This window comes from Pseudopipra pipra, unplaced genomic scaffold, assembly GCF_036250125.1.
Source record: "Pseudopipra pipra isolate bDixPip1 unplaced genomic scaffold, bDixPip1.hap1 HAP1_SCAFFOLD_292, whole genome shotgun sequence".
NCBI classification, from domain to species: Eukaryota; Metazoa; Chordata; class Aves; order Passeriformes; family Pipridae; genus Pseudopipra; species Pseudopipra pipra.
The window spans coordinates 28,780-41,147 of record NW_026990771.1 but is presented as its reverse complement, the minus strand read 5'-3'; the positions used below and the strand labels follow the sequence as shown (position 1 = coordinate 41,147).

The 12,368-nt window shown below is 52.2% G+C and overlaps 1 long non-coding RNA gene across 2 annotated transcripts; it reads right to left on the bottom strand.

Moving 5' to 3' along the window:
* Positions 1-2,439: 2,439 nt before the first annotated feature.
* On the bottom strand, positions 2,440-12,046 carry LOC135408290 (uncharacterized). 2 transcript variants are annotated; one of them, XR_010427467.1, is made up of 14 exons: positions 11,972-12,046; positions 11,593-11,716; positions 11,199-11,358; positions 9,393-9,531; positions 8,748-8,850; positions 8,307-8,429; positions 6,604-6,908; positions 5,951-6,062; positions 5,502-5,631; positions 4,975-5,067; positions 4,431-4,572; positions 3,869-4,046; positions 3,073-3,283; positions 2,440-2,512 (listed from the first exon to the last, which is right to left on the bottom strand). It is a non-coding gene; the product is annotated as an uncharacterized LOC135408290 (long non-coding RNA). The 2 variants fall into 2 exon arrangements; XR_010427468.1 differs by lacking the exons at positions 4,975-5,067; positions 8,307-8,429; positions 8,748-8,850; ... (2 more) ...; positions 11,593-11,716; positions 11,972-12,046 and adding an exon at positions 7,029-7,256 and having other exon boundaries at positions 2,443-2,512.
* Between the last annotated feature and the right edge of the window lie 322 nt (positions 12,047-12,368).

Here is a 12,368-nt window from a genome sequence, read left to right as displayed (position 1 = left end):
CCAATGTTTTCCCAGTTTAACCCCTGTCACACCAATCACCTTAACACTGCCAGTCCTTCATTCTCCCTCTATTGGGTTAAGGACTGAGGAAGTTGGACCTGTGTCTGACCAGGACATGTGCAAACCAAATGGTGGGGACTGGAACACACACCTGGCACTCCTGCAGCTCTTACCATTACATTCCAGAGAAAACAGCCAATTGGACCATCACTGCTCATTTATTAATCCCAATCCCACACTGCTTTGGCACTTGGAGCACCACTTTTAGAACCCAATTACAGTCCATTAGAGAGCTCCATGTCTAGCAGGGACAGGTACCCCTGGGATACTCTCAGCAATGCCTGAATCCATTGCAGGGACCTTGCTTTGAGCTCCCCAGGGCCGGGCACCCCGAGGATCTCCCCGAATAATCCTTTCGGTGCGCGCTGGAGTCCTCGGGGTGCCCCAACCCGGGGGGCACCAACAGCACTGTCCCTCCAGGGGGCCAATTTGGTCTCAAGGCCTCAATGGACAGCCCAAAAGGCATTTCAAGAGGCCTTCTTTGGAACCCACCAGCGGGTACGGGCAGGAAGCCACAAGAAGGCCTCATTTCTAAAGGCAGGGGGATCTTGCCTGTGTCCCAGACTGGTCCGGGGATCTGAGGCCCTTCCCGAGAAAATCTCGGTGCCGGCGTGAAGGGCCAGAGATCCCTTGGAGCCACGGGAGAGCAGGCACAGAGTCCCTCCTGGGGGGGCAATTCTGCTGCCTGAACTCAGCTCTTCTAAGGAACCTCTAAGTCTCAGTTGGTGAGTTTTAGAAGCCAGGCATTCCTTGCTTACAACACCCTGCCATGATCCCAGCCCCACGGGTGCCCTGGCAATCAGCTCCCAAAGGGCACACACAGCTATCTCTACTGCAGCTGATGGGAGGGGTCAGCATTACAGGAGGGTTCATTTTCCTTCCCTGCATTCCTGTTCCACAGTCAGGACGTTCTCCAACACTCATTACCATACACACCTACCCTTAGAAGGTTTCCAAGGGGCTTCACTGAGGTCTTCCCAGGTCTGCTCTGTCTGGAGCCCTCAAAGTCCTCAGTGCCTGCCTTAGGAACCTCAACACAACTCACCTGCTTACACAGCAACTTGCTGCTGCTTGGCTGCTGCTTCACTTTCCTTCTTTCTTCACCTCCCTTGCTTGGTCCCTTTCAATCCCTTGGCTCAGCTCTGGGCAGTTTCCAGGCTACATCCCACTGCAAAAAGGATCAGCTCTTGTTACATCTCAACACTCAGATATCATTCCCCCTTTATTCTTGACACTGGGCCATCAGGCCAGTGTCTCATTATTTAAAGCAGAGTTTGACTCCTCAGTGACAACAACAGCTACAGCCCTGAATCCTAACACAGGCTGAGACACAAACACGGATGGGAACTCTGAAGGATCCACTTTGTCCTGCTCACCAACCAAAAGGGGCTTTCTGAACTCAACAATAACAGACCCCAGGTCCTTTTTCTGCAACTTCAGCTGCTAGAAATGTGACCCACAAGACCTGGAAAGGCCCTTCCCACTTCACCTGCAGGGCTGGCAGTGCCACCACTGGACACGGACCCAGGGGCTGGGCAGGAACGGAGGGGCTGGGGCGTCCAATCCATCGGCCCAGGCGGCACCAGGAGTTCCTGGAGTTCCTGAGGGGAGAGCCTCAGGACAACAAAGGATTAGGAAAAGGATCATTTTTAACTTTAATAGGCACATCTCCTGCAATATGGGGACTTTGACAAGGCCTACTGGTGCAACAAGGACACACTCAAGGCTATCTATTCAAAGGATCTACCAGCACTCAAAAGCTATCACTGTCCTTCTTGCAGGGGGAACTCAAGAAACTCTGTTGGCCAAGAGCCTCCAGGAGGATTTACAGGTTTTTGGGCTCTCTTTTAACCATTTTTCCCATCACTGTAGCTGGGACTGTCACCTGCCCTACAGGGGGAACAGCCCACAAAGTTCACTTGCAGGGATGCCATTAACTCAAAGTCTCTTCTCAGGGGGGTCACTGCACACCTTGGCCTTTGTTTGCCCTCCCCACCAAAGATGCTTCCAACAGTTCTGAGACATCTGGCAGACCCAGAGCTCTCCTCAGGGAATGCTTCAGCTGCTTAAAGGCTGCCCTTGCACCATCTAGTCAAGGCAGCAAATGCTTACAGGCTGTTGGAAAAGTTGGCAGAACAGTCTTACCACACATCCAGAGGGAGCAATCCAGAGTCCAGCCTGTCCCACCATTCCCAGCAAGGCAGTTCATGGGCTGTCTGGGGCTAAGGGAGTAGTCAGGTGGCTTCTCTTCTTTCTTTCCCCTTTCCATATTTTCTCCTTCAAATGCCAAGGTTTCTGGGCTTTCCTTGCTCAAGCAGAAGCAGCAAAGGCCATCTTTTCAATCCAATACTGGAAACTACTTGAGGTTGACACTTACAGGGGTTCTCTCAGGTCCTGCACTCATCAATCATCTTGGCCATTGGTTTTCTTGGCAGGTTCTTGCATTCACGTCCTACAAGCAAACCAGGATGAGCCAATTTAGCTGTTACTGCAACCAATCCAAGCTGGCATTCTGATTTTAAAGGATACTGGCTTTGCCTTACCAGGAGAGATCCCACATCAGGGGTAACACCTACAGGTTCTGCCCTCTTCCACTCTCCTGCAGTTCCACTGGCCCACACCACAGGAACAACTGCAGCTGCCACTTCAGTCGGGACCTTGCTGCTGACAGGAGTTATTCCCTGCACAACAAGAGCTGCTGCTTGGACACATTTAGTTTCAGCAATTACAGTTTCAATATCCCCAGTTTTCCATTTCATTTCTGCCTCAACTTTTCCACTCCATCTCTTCCTAGCACAGGTTTGGGTGAGTTTGGCAAACAGACAAACTCAGGAATTCCCCAATGTTTTCCCAGTTTAACCCCTGTCACACCAATCACCTTAACACTGCCAGTCCTTAATTCTCCCTCTACTGGGTTAAGGACTGAGGAAGTTGGACCTGTGTCTGACCAGGACAAGTGCAAATCAAATGCTGGGGACTGGAACACACACCTGGCACTCCTGGAGCTCTTACCATTACATTCAAGACAAAATAGTCAATTGTACCATCACTGCTCATTTCTTCTGTGCCACAGCAACATCATTCCAGGCCTCTCACTGCCAACCCTATGCTTCTCCCAGCAGCTCCAGTGGCACCAAAACTTGTCCTGAAGGCACAAAGGCTCCTTTTGGGAGCACCATGACCCACCCAGACTGTAGCACTGGAATTCCATCTCCTGGACAAGCTGGGAGAAGCAGGGAAGAAAAACAAGGACCTTACAGGTCAATTGGGGGCACCTCTTCATCCAACAGCAGCTCCAAGAAAGGTACTGAGTCAACACCTCACCAAAGACACAGGAAAACAAGTGCCAACACTTCAACAATCACTCCAGTTTTCAATTGATAAAGCAATACTGAAGAAAAGCTTTTCAGACACTTGGGAAGAGTCCATCCCACTTTAACCAGTGTGTGGGACTCGTTCCCAGCCTCCTGAGGTTCATTTCCCACCTCACTCAGGGCTGCAGTACACCTGGTTCTACACACACACTCAGGGAGCTGCTGCTCCTGCATTCCAGTCTCCTGGTTCTCCTTGCAACTCCTCCAGCTGTTTGCCCAGCTCTCCAGTGCCCATTCCTTTGCCCACTGCACTTGTTCACAGCCCCAGGGCTCCCAGGGCCACCCTGGGCTCTCCCCTGCCCTGACACTCAGGGCCCTTTCCCAGCCCCGACTCCATCCAGCACTGACCCAGCTGCTGCACCTGCAATTCTCCTGCTCCTGCCCTCCCTCTGCCTGCAAAACACCCCTGCCAGCTCCTGCACCCCACCTCTTACCTCCCAGCAAAGCAGAGCTGCATCCTCCTGGATCCTCCAGCTGGATGCTGCTGGCTCTGGGCAGCTCCCACCCTTCAGCAGGGGATGCCAAAGGCAGCTCTGGGGACTGGTCCGAGGGCAGGGACACCCACTCTGGCTCACACCAACACTCAGCCAGCTCAGGCCTGGGCTCTTCTGCCTGCAGGGCAACAAACAGCCAAGCAGGGACACTGGGACACTCCAAGGAAACAGGGACAACAAACTCAGCAGCCTGGCACACCACAGCCCCCAGACCTGCCCAGGCTCCAGCTGCTGCACAGACCTGTGGCCACACAGGACCCAAACCCACCCCCAGCACAGACAACCCTGGGCAGGTCAAGCTGCTCATTCCCAAACACAACCAAACATCCATCCCACTGTCTGCCAGCCCCTGCTCCCAGCTATCCATCATCTTTCCCATTTCCTTTCTTTACAGGTCCTTCCATTCACATTCTACTATCAAACCATGATTAGGAAGTTTAGCTGTTACTAGAACCAATCCAGCTTGGCTTCCTAATTTTAAAGGATACTTGGTTTGCCTTACCAGGAGAGACTCTGCCTTAGGGGTAATTCTTACAGCTTCTGTCCTTGTCCATTTTCTTGGAATTCCACTGGCCCACACGACAGGAACAACTGCAGCTGCCACTTCAGTCGGGACCTTGCTGCTGACAGGAGTTATTATCCCTCTGTAAACACCAAACTGCTTCAATACAAACAATCCAGTGGACACTACAACTCCTTGGCACTTTCAGTGTAACCAGTGCAAGTCAGTTCCTAAGTTACACAAGCTTTTCTTCTCAAGTTGTAATTAATTAAGATATCAAAACAACAACAACTGTGAGATAAGAGATCCCCCCCAACGGTTCTACTTTTAGGGAAACAAAAACCCAAACCCCCATCCCCAGTACTACAATAGCTCAGGCTCCCAGAAAGGCCCAGGGGCTGGGCTGGGCTTTTGGCTGCCCTGGAGCACAGGCAGGAACACGATGTCACCACCCCACAGCCACAGCTGAGAACCCAAAGAGCAGCCACACCAGCAGCTCCTGCCAGCCCTGCTGGGCTGGGCCTTGGGGAGGAAGGGCACTGACCTTTCTTCCTGCCTAGGAGCAAAGAGCCTCCTTGCTGAGCACTTCTCCTGCCAAGGGCATCAGCTCAGATGGGAAGTTCATCAAGGGCAACTTCTTGCACTGAGCAAGAGTCCTCTTCCCTGGACAATCTCTTTCCAACGGAACTCAGAAGTACACACAAAAGTTCAGGTGTTACCTAAAATTTCATACAAGAACCTCTGAGACTCAATTGATGAGTTTCAGAAGCCAGGCAATCTTTTATTCCTACGCTCTTAAATCATTCCAGCCCGCCAGGAGTCCTGGCAATAAGCTCCCAAAGGGCACACACAGCTATCTCCATTGCAGCTGACATGGCAGCATTACAGGAGGATTCATTTTCCTTCCCTGCATTCCTAATCCCTACTCAGGACATGTTCCAACACTTATTACCATACACACCTACCCTTACAAGGTTTCCAAAGGGCTTCACCGAGGGCCTTCCCAGGTCTGCTCTGTCTGGAGCCCTCAAAGTCCTCAGTGCCTGCCTTAGGAACCTCAACACAACTCACCTGCTTACACAGCAACTTGCTGCTGCTTGGCTCATGCCTCAGTTCCCTTCTTCCTTCTTTCTTCACCTCCCTTGCTTGGTCCCTTTCAATCCCTTGGCTCAGCTCTGTGCACTTTCCAGGCTACATCCCACTGCAAAAAGGATCAGCTCTTGTTACATCTCAACACTCAGATATCATTCCCCCTTTATTCTTGACACTTGGCCATTAGGCCAGTGTCTCATGATTTAAAGCAGAGTTTGACTCCTCAGTGACAACAACAACTGACAGCCCTGAATCCTAACACAGGCTGAGACACAAACACGGATGGGAACTCTGAAGGATCCACTTGGTCCTGCTCACCAATCCAAAGGAGCTTTCTGAACTCAAGAAGAGACCCAACATCCTTTTTCTGCAACTTTGGCTACTCTAAATGTGACCCACAAGACCTAGAAAGGCCCTTCCCACTTCACCTGCAGGGCTGGCAGTGCCACCACTGGACACGGACCCAGTGGCTGGGCAGGAACGGAGGGGCTGGGGCGTCCAATCCATCGGCCCAGGCGGCACCAGGAGTTCCTGGAGTTCCTGCAGGGGAGAGTCTCAAGACAACAAAGGATTAGGAAGATCATTTTAAATTTTAATATGCATATCTCCTGGAATATGGGGAGTTTGACAAGGCCTACTGGTGCAACAAGGACACACTCAAGGCTATCTATTCAAAGGATCTACCAGCACTCAAAAGCTATCACTATCCTTCTTGCAGGGGGAACTCAGGAAACTCTGTTGGCCAAGAGCCTCCAGGAGGATTTACAGGTTTTTGGGCTCTCTTTTAACCATTTTTCCCATCACTGTAGCACGGACTATCACCTGCCCTACAGGGGGAACAGCCCACAAAGTTCACTTGCAGGGATGCCATTAACTCAAAGTCCCTTCTCAGGGGGTCACTGCACACCTTGTCCTTTGTTTGCCCTCCCCACCAAAGATGCTTCCAACAGTTCTGAGACATCTGGCAGACCCAGAGCTCTCCTCAGGGAATGCTTCAGCTGCTTAAAGGCTGCCCTTGCACCATCTAGTCAAGGCAGCAAATGCTTACAGGCTGTTGGAAAAGTTGGCAGAACAGTCTTACCACACATCCAGAGGGAGCAATCCAGAGTCCACCCCGTCCCACCATTCCCAGCAAGGCAGTTCATGGGCTGTCTGGGGCTCAGGAGGAGTCAGGGAGCTTCTTTTCTTCCTTCCTCCTTTCCAGGTTTTCTCCTTCCAAATCATGGGTTTCTTGGCTTTCCTTGCTCAAGGAGATGCAGCAAAGGCCATCTTTTCAATCCAATACTGGAAACTGCTCGAGGTTGTCATTCAAGGTGCTTCTCTCAGATCCTGCACTGATCAATCATCTTGGTCATTGGTTCCTTGGCAGGTTCTTGCATTCACATCCTACAGGCAAACCAGGATGAGCCAATTTAGCTGTTACTGCAACCAATCCAAGCTGGCATTCTGATTTTAAAGGATACTGGCTTTGCCTTACCAGGAGAGATCCCACATCAGGGGTAATACCTACAGGTTCTGCCCTCTTCCACTCTCCTGCAATTCCACTGGCCCACACCACAGGAACAACTGCAGCTGCCACTTCAGTCGGGACCTTGCTGCTGACAGGAGTTATTCCCTGCACAACAAGAGCTGCTGCTTGGACACATTTAGTTTCAGCAATTACAGTTTCAATATCCCCAGTTTTCCATTTCATTTCTGCCTCAACTTTTCCACTCCATCTCTTCCTAGCACAGGTTTGGGTGAGTTTGGCAAACAGACAAACTCTGGAATTCCCCAATGTTTTCCCAGTTTAACCCCTGTCACACCAATCACTTTAACACTGCCAGTCCTTCATTCTCCTTCTGTTGGGTTAAGGACTGAGGAAGTTGGACCTGTGTCTGACCAGGACATGTGCAAACCAAATGCTGGGGACTGGAACACACACCTGGCACTCCTGCAGCTCTTATCCTTATATTCAAGAGAAAACAGCCAATTGGACCATCACTGCTCATTTCTTAATCCCAATCCCACACTGCTTTGGCACTTGGAGCACCACTTTTATCACCCAATTACAGCCCATTAGAGAGCTCCATGTCTAGCAGGGACAGGTACCCCTGGGATACTCTCAGCAATGCCTGAATCCATTGCAGGGACCTTGCTTTGAGCTCCCCAGGGCCGGGCACCCCGAGGATCTCCCCAAATAATCCTTTCGGTGCGCGCTGGAGTCCTCGGGGTGCCCCAACCCGGGGGGCACCAACAGCACTGTCCCTCCAGGGGGCCAATTTGGTCCTAAAATGCAGGGGGATCTTGCCTGTGTCCCAGACTGGTCCGGGGATCTGAGGCCCTTCCCGAGAAAATCTCGGTGCCGGCGTGAAGGGCCAGAGATCCCTTGGAGCCACGGGAGAGCAGGCACAGAGTACCTCCTGGGGGGGCAATTTTCCTGTCTGAAATCAGCTCTTCAAAGGAACCTCTAAGTCTCAGTTGGTAAGTTTTAGAAGCCAGGCATTCCTTGCTTACAACACCCTGCCATGATCCCAGCCCCACGGGTGCCCTGGCAATCAGCTCCCAAAGGGCACACACAGCTATCTCTACTGCAGCTGATGGGAGGGGTCAGCATTACAGGAGGGTTCATTTTCCTTCCCTGCATTCCTGTTCCACAGTCAGGACATTCTCCAACACTTATTACCATACACACCGACCCTTACAAGGTTTCCAAGGGGCTTCACCGAGGGCCTTCCCAGGTCTGCTCTGTCTGGAGCCCTCAAAGTCCTCAGTGCCTGCCTGAGGAACCTCAACACAACTCACCTGCTTACACAGCAACTTGCTGCTGCTTGCCTGCTGCCTCACTTCCCTTCTTCCTTCACCTCCCTTGCTTGGTCCCTTTCAATCCCTTGGCTCAGCTCTGTGCTGTTTCCAGGCTACATCCCACTGCAAAAAGGATCAGCTCTTGTTACATCTCAACACTCAGATATCATTCCCCCTTTATTCTTGACACTGGGCCATCAGGCCAGTGTCTCATGATTTAAAGCAGAGTTTGACTCCTCAGTGACAACAACAGCTACAGCCCTGAATCCTAACACAGGCTGAGACACAAACACGGATGGGAACTCTGAAGGATCCACTTTGTCCTGCTCACCAACCAAAAGGAGCTTTCTGAACTCTAAGAAGAGACCCAACATCCTTTTTCTGCAACTTTGGCTACTATAAATGGATCCACAAGACCTGGAAAGGCCCTTCCCACTTCACCTGCAGGGCTGGCAGTGCCACCACTGGACACGGACCCAGTGGCTGGGCAGGAACGGAGGGGCTGGGGCGTCCAATCCATCGGCCCAGGCGGCACCAGGAGTTCCTGGAGTTCCTGAGGGGAGAGCCTCAAGACAACAAAGGATTAGGAAGATCATTTTAAACTTCAATAGGCATATCTCCTGGAATACTAGGACTTTGGCAAGGCCTACTGGTGCAACAAGGACACACTCAAGGCTGTCTATTAAAAGGATCTACCAGCACTCAAAAGCTATCACTGTCCTTCTTTCAGGGGGAACTCAGCAAACTCTGTTTGCCAAGAGCCTCCTGGAGGATTTCCAGCTTTTTGGGCTCTCTTTTAACCATTTTTCCCATCACTGTAGCTGAGATTATCACCTGCCCTACAGGGGGAACAGCCCACACAGTTCACTTGCAGGGATGCCATTAACTCAAAGTCCCTTCTCAGGGGGGTCACTGCACACCTTGTCCTTTGTCTGCCCTCCCCACCAAAGATGCTTCCAACAGTTCTGACACATCTGGCAGACCCAGAGCTCTCCTCAGGGAATGCTTCAGCTGCTTAAAGGCTGCCCTTGCACCATTTAGCCAAGGCAGCAAATGCTTACAGGCTGTTGGAAAAGTTGGCAGAACAGTCTTTCCACACATCCAGAGGGAGCAATCCAGAGTCCAGCCTGTCCTACCATTCCCAGCAAGGCAGTTCATGGGCTGTCTGGGGCTCAGGAGGAGTCAGGGGGCTTCTTTTCTTCCTTCCTGCTTTCCAGATTTTCTCCTGCCAAAGACAAGGTTTCTTGGCTTTCCTTGCTCAAGCAGATGCAGCAAAGGCCATCTTTGCAATCCAATACTGGAATCTACTCGAGGTTGACACTTACAGGGGTCCTCTCAGGTCTTGCACTAATCAATCATCTTGGCCATTGGTTTTCTTGGCAGGTTCTTGCATTCACGTCCTACAAGCAAACGAGGATGAGCAAATTTAGCTGTTACTGCAACCAATCCAGTCTGGCATTCTGATTTTAAAGGATACTGGGTTTGCCTTACCAGGAGAGATCCCACATCAGGGGTAATACCTACAGGTTCTGCCCTCTCCCACTCTCCTGCAATTCCACTGGCCCACACCACAGGAACAACTGCAGCTGCCACTTCAGTCGGGACCTTGCTGCTGACAGGAGCTATTCCCTGCACAACAAGAGCTGCTGCTTGGACACATTTAGTTTCAGCAATTACAGTTTCAATAGCCCCAGTTTTCCATTTCATTTCTGCCTCAACTTTTCCAGTCCATCTCTTCCTAGCACAGGTTTGGGTGAGTTTGGCAAAGAGAGAAACTCAGGAATTCCCCAATGTTTTCCCAGTTTAACCCCTGTCACACCAATCACCTTAACACTGCCAGTCCTTCATTCTCCTTCTGTTGGGTTAAGGACTGAGGAAGTTGGACCTGTGTCTGACCAGGACATGTGCAAACCAAATGGTGGGGACTGAAACACACACCTGGCACTCCTGCAGCTCTTACCATTACAGTCCCGAGAAAACAGCCAATTGGACCATCACTGCTCATTTCTTAATCCCAATCCCACACTTCTTTGGCACTTGGAGCACCACTTTTATCACCCAATTACAGTCCATTAGAGAGCTCCATGTCTAACAGGGACAGGTACCCCTGGGATACTCTCAGCAATGCCTGAATCCATTGCAGGGACCTTGCTTTGAGCTCCCCAGGGCCGGGCACCCCGAGGATCTCCCCGAATAATCCTTTCGGTGCGCGCTGGAGTCCTCGGGGTGCCCCAACCCGGGGGGCACCAACAGCACTGTCCCTCCAGGGGGCCAATTTGGTCTCAAGGCCTCAATGGACAGCCCAAAAGGCATTTCAAGAGGCCTTCTTTGGAACCCACCAACGGGTACGGGGAGGAAGCCACAAGAAGGCCTCATTTCTAAAGGCAGGGGGATCTTGCCTGTGTCCCAGACTGGTCCGGGGATCTGAGGCCCTTCCCGAGAAAATCTCGGTGCCGGCGTGAAGGGCCAGAGATCCCTTGGAGCCACGGGAGAGCAGGCACAGAGTCCCTCCTGCAGGGCCAATTTTGCTGCCTGAAAACAGCTCTTCAAAGAAACTTCTAAGACTCGGTGAGTTTTAGAAGCCAGGCATTCCTACACACTGTGAGATATTTTAAAAGCTTACTGAGTGAAAAAACATACAGCTTTTATCAGTGACATCTGACCTCCCACAGACAGCTCCTTTCCCCTTTCAGTACAAAATTATTTTCATGGAATCATTTAATAGGAAGTGCCCAGGAACCCCAGACTGTGCTTTCCAGAACAGAAAATAAACAGAGGGAAGGAGCTTTGCATGAGTGTAACATACTCCAGAACACACCTGACTTTAGTTTTACTCTGTATGCTCAAATATAGCAGAAGACAAAAACTCCAGTAGGAGAGCTGGCACATTACCCATGGTACCCTGAAAGTCCCCCTTAAGAGACCTGGAGAAAAATCGCAGTTGTGCGAGTCCCTTTTGCCTGCAGATGGCTGGGGATCCTCTCCATCCACCTCGTGCTCTCCCAACAGCAGAAAGGGGAACCTCAGGGACACGGTGGCACTCGACATCCTGCTGAGAGAGCAAGGGGAGTATTTTTGCTAGAGAGCACAGCAACCCCCCTGTCCTCACAAACTGCCTCCCTGCAAAAAAAGGAATAATTTCTCCTGGACACTCCTCCCACAGTCAAGGTCTTTTAAAATGTGCTCAGGGTCCCTCCCAGCTTCTGCCTGTCCTTGCATTTAAAGGCATGTGCATGTTTCAACAGCAAACCCAGCTCCTCACTGGCAGGATAAGCCCTGCTCTTACCTGGACAGACTCCCGGGCTCGGCACAGCTGTGGCTCATGGAGCAGCTTCCCAAGGCCCTTCTCTCTCCCAGCAGGAAGCACAACTCGCCTCCACTCCCCAGCACCAGGGAAACCACGAGCCAGGCTGGAAACTGACACAGAACGAGCAAAAAGCATTAATGCAGCACCAAGAAACCAAGTTAAAGCAGTCTTTGCCTCGTAACCCTGCACGGGGAAAGACTTTGGGATTCCGAGGCAATCCCTGAGACACCCAGAGAGCAACAGCCCCGCAGCCCTGCCACGGCTCCCCCGGGGTCACCCGGCAGGGAAGGACCTTACCCGGCCCCGCTGCCCAGCACAAGGCGCCCCTAAACGCCCCCCGGCTCCCCCGGTCCATAACCCAGCGGCCAAGGCGCTCTCCCCTCCGCAGCCCGGGCAGCAGCGGGGCCGCGCCCTCAGCCCTCACACACAACCGACCGCACCCGCCCCGCCGGCCCTTTATACCGCGGGCCGCCAGCGCTGCCCAATCAGCGCTCGAGCGCCGCCGCCCAATCCCAGCCCGCCTGGCCCTGCGGCCCCGCCCCGCCCGCTCAGCTGAGGGAGATCGGGAACTGGGGACAGGAACCTGCTGCTGGGGGAGAGCCTGGAGATGGAATTGCACACGGGCACCTGAAGCCCAGGCGATTTGCTTGCCTTGGCAAGGCCCTGTGTTGCTCCCAGTCACAGGAAATCTCTGTTTCCCTGCCCGTCCCTGGAGACAGGTGGCCCCTAAAATCCCCGGCAATCAGGAAGCACAG